The sequence below is a fragment of the Silene latifolia genome, chromosome 1 (assembly GCF_048544455.1).
Source record: "Silene latifolia isolate original U9 population chromosome 1, ASM4854445v1, whole genome shotgun sequence".
In the NCBI taxonomy this organism is placed as follows: Eukaryota; Viridiplantae; Streptophyta; class Magnoliopsida; order Caryophyllales; family Caryophyllaceae; genus Silene; species Silene latifolia.
Genome location: NC_133526.1, coordinates 132,844,952 through 132,849,021, shown reverse-complemented (window position 1 = coordinate 132,849,021; position 4,070 = coordinate 132,844,952). Strand labels below are relative to the sequence as shown.

Here is a 4,070-nt window from a genome sequence, read left to right as displayed (position 1 = left end):
CTGTTAATTAACTTGCTTGCTTGTTGTGATCTCAACCTATGCACATGTTATGTTTGATGAAATGCGAGCCTATGAATCCTTGCATTTTTTTACCATCCCTTATCTTTTCAACGAGGCTTGTAAGACATAAACCAACTCGAGCCTCATTAGACCATGAATAAAGTTGAATAGGAAGGATTAGCTCGACTTGTAGGTGTTGTACAGTCTAGACGACTTGGCTCCGGGACCCAAACCTTCTTAGGGATTGTAAGATATACACTAACTCGATCCCATCACAACAATAAGTGCTTGCATCTAATTGAGAACATGTTTGTATGATCTACTCCCATGAATCCCATATGAACCCATGACACCCTAGTGCTTTTAATCATTTGTTTACAAACCCCTTTTTATTGCTTCACTTTGTTTTTTATTAATTTACTTTCATTTTGTTGCTTAGTTTAGAATACACTACACCTCAACCCAATTTCTGACACCCCTACACATAGCTATTTGCAATTGAAAATCCTACATTAATACCCGTCCCTTGGGATCCGACCTTTACTTACCTCTTTATTAAGAGTAGTTTGTGAAGTTATAAATATTTTTTTGGTTGGTAGCTTTTGACGACGAGTTTCATATCGAACCAAAAAAGGTGCCGTTGCCGGGTACGGTGTTAAATTGATTTGATTTTCATTAATTGTTTTTAGTTGTGTCTTTCTTTACCTTGGGGAAGTCAATCTCCTCAAGGTTGTTCTAATTGTTTTCGAATTGTTTGATATTTAGCATGACTAGAAGATCACAAGGTAACTTGTTACCCATTGATTTCAAGATTAAAATGACCTTAACCAATAATAGAAGAGTTGCTAGAGGTACTTCAAAAGTAGTTGGTATTGGAGAGATTGTGGACATTCAACCAAATAACATTGAGTTCACCAAACCTATTGCAAGAGAAGGAGAGGATAACCAAATTCCAAACCAACCACAAAATCAACCCACAATGCCTAAATTTTCATCACATTCCGTACCAACCGAGGAGGATCTATGTAACAACCCGGAATTTTAAATATAGAAAACATTAAATAAATAAGTCAACTGCATTATTAAAACTCCTTCGGTGGCGGAAACACCGAAGTTAATCCGGTTGGCTACTAAATTAAATATAATTATTTATTACAACTTCGAATGGGAGTAAATACCCACCGAATAAAAATTTGTAAATTAAATGTAACAATTTAATATTCACTAGCTCGGAGTTCTCACTCGGACATCCCAACCAACAGCAGTAATTCTTAACCTGCAAACAACACCTGAAAAGAGGTGCCGACAATCAGTCGGGAGTAACTAGGTGCTCCCCAGTCATATTTTACCCAATAAAACATAAATTGTAAAATATTAAACATGCCTAACATGAAAGCACATATAGGACTGTTCATAGAACTGTCCCTTCAAGTCCAGAGTCAAAGAGTGAAATAGAACTGTCCAGGGGACTGTTTTAACGGGTTCTCAAACATAATTAATAACACAATAGATCAACCAATATATGACATCACATAATTATCATATAAAAAAAATTATCAACAGAATAATGTTAACAAGAGAATAATGAGTAAACATGGCCAAGGATAACAAATATAGTAACAAGTATCAACAGTTAAGTCAAATATGAGAACGGTGGAACGCCCGTGAATCAACAATATGACACACTCAAGATGCTCAGACAATACTGACACCTCATTCCCTATGGTAGGACGAACGGTCCTAGTCTAAGTTTGGCCAAACTCTCGAGTACCAATTATACCCGATTCAACAACTGGTAACCTAAATGGTAAACCAATCCCATTGTCTCAAATCAAGTAACACGCAGCTACTCGATGGAGCGACCTCGTGGACCTAGTACCAACAATATGGCACAAGGATCTACCCACTTAGTGGTGACCCATTAATGGGTGGCACATATTCCAAAACAAGGGGGATCAAAACACCCGTCTTGCTACCTCTCAATTAGACCAAACGTAAGCTACCATAAACTATACAAACAAGAGGCATACCAACTTACTCATAAAGCGTCATTCACACATTGACCCATGGTAATAATACATGTTTATCAAGTAAATTTCAACCCACTTGGCAGTGCTAGCCAAACAACTAATACATGAGAATGGAGAAACGATATAAGCAAGCCATCTTTCTTCATTTACAATTGACACACACTACTTGCAAGCTTATTAAATCATATTCTCTATATTGAAATATACTTGAGTGTACTTATAACAAATTGAACAGAACACTCCTGAACAAACACAAGCAATTCAACTCGACGCCATCTTTTTGGCTGGTGACCTGTTGTGCTAATATAGAGCAGTTCACACCTGCACTTGCATGGTCACAGGCCCCGTTATTCCGCTACTCTTATCAACAGTAAAGCTACACTTCAATTCATGTCCGTTAAACGACCGCAACATAATTGTTTGAAGTCAGACCAAGTTAATAAATACAAGAGTTTTCAATTAGCAATGACACTAAATGCACAAGGTTGGTAGTGTAGCACATTTCCATTCATTACTTATGAACTGGTAGTGTAGTAGTCATAAATTCATCTTAAACTATTCATCCTACACAAGAACTTGTTGGTATTGCTTCTGTCAAATCAACAATGGACTAAAGATTCTAGCTCTATGATGCACAATCAGTATAGACAAGAAGGCACGAATCAAAATACATCCAAACACGAAATCAGGCATTAGACTTAACATGGATCTTAAATTTTTAACCAAGAAGTGACGCTACAACAAAAGTCATCACCACAATTAGTATGTATTATATTAAATTAAGCAAGTATAGAGGCATTCAGATCACACTAAACAAATTCAACGTCCTACAATCATGCCTTAAAGGCTAAAATACAATTAAAGGGTTAACCTAGTTACCTCATTGGAGCTGTTGTACCATTATCCTCGACCAGTTACTAATCACTTTCGAGATCATCGTCACCCGTGACGCACACCATGGTATGAAAAACGATGAAGTAAACAATGTGTATGCAGCCCAGAATGTATAAAACGTGACTATCTTGACGATAATAAGCACATACTGAAACCATGTAGTCTAGGGTAGAATAGTTGTCCACGAACTCGAGCACAACCGGTGCTTAGATTTGGAGGAAGAACAAGGAATAAAGAAGGAAGAAAGGACAAGGCGCATGGCCGACTTCACAGAGCAATTTTGTGTAAAGTATTGGTGGTATAGGTTTATTTCTTTTATTTAGGTTAAAAGATGGGCTCTTGGGTCTATTAGTCCATAATTTGGTTGATTCGATTATAAAACGGTCTAAACTTTTCTCACCTAAGAAGAATATCGAAATTTTGTAAAAATATTGTTAAGACTAAAATAGTTTGACGGTACACGCCCGCCTTAACGCGTATAAAAGTAAGTTAAGCAAAATAGTGAATAAATTAAGGTCAAAGGCTATAATATAAACTTTAAAACAAAATATAACATTATAATTTATTATTATTTAATTAAAATATATGGGGTGTTACAATCTCCCCATCTTTCAAAAAGTTTCGTCCTCGAAACTTAAAAATAAAAATAAAAATAAAAAGCTAGATGACTAAGATGTTCAAGTTTAAAATTTGGGGAGGGAAAGAAATCGTTGTTTGAAGGTTCGTCTTAGATCAGGGGCAAAAATTAAGTAGCAAATTAAGAAGCACAATGTTGAAAATCATTGATAATGTAATAGTGTGAGCCAAAGAGGAGTAAGGGGACATCAATCATACCGATTAAAATGGGTTTCAAACAACAAACCATCAAGTATTTTAGTTTCTATTTTGAAACACATACCATTAATATTTCGGTTAAGAATCACAAAAAAAAAAGTAAAAGTCAACTGTTGAAGGTAAAATTTGAAAGATAGCTAAGTAAAGACAACAAAGAAAAAGATAAAGTAAAAACATGTTTAGAGAAAACAAGAACAATAGATGAAGAAGATAAAATGAACTAAGTTTCAAAGTGATAGAAAATAAGACAATACTTAGATAGCCGAAAGATATGTTCTAGGCTCACTTAGACGGGAATAGGAGTGGATGATT

At 35.5% G+C, this 4,070-nt stretch overlaps 1 long non-coding RNA gene across 1 annotated transcript; it reads right to left on the bottom strand.

The window, feature by feature from the left end:
- Nucleotides 1-939: 939 nt before the first annotated feature.
- Nucleotides 940-3,217, bottom strand: LOC141609353 (uncharacterized). The gene is made up of 2 exons (XR_012527377.1): nucleotides 2,910-3,217; nucleotides 940-1,289 (listed from the first exon to the last, which is right to left on the bottom strand). It is a non-coding gene; the product is annotated as an uncharacterized LOC141609353 (long non-coding RNA).
- Between the last annotated feature and the right edge of the window lie 853 nt (nucleotides 3,218-4,070).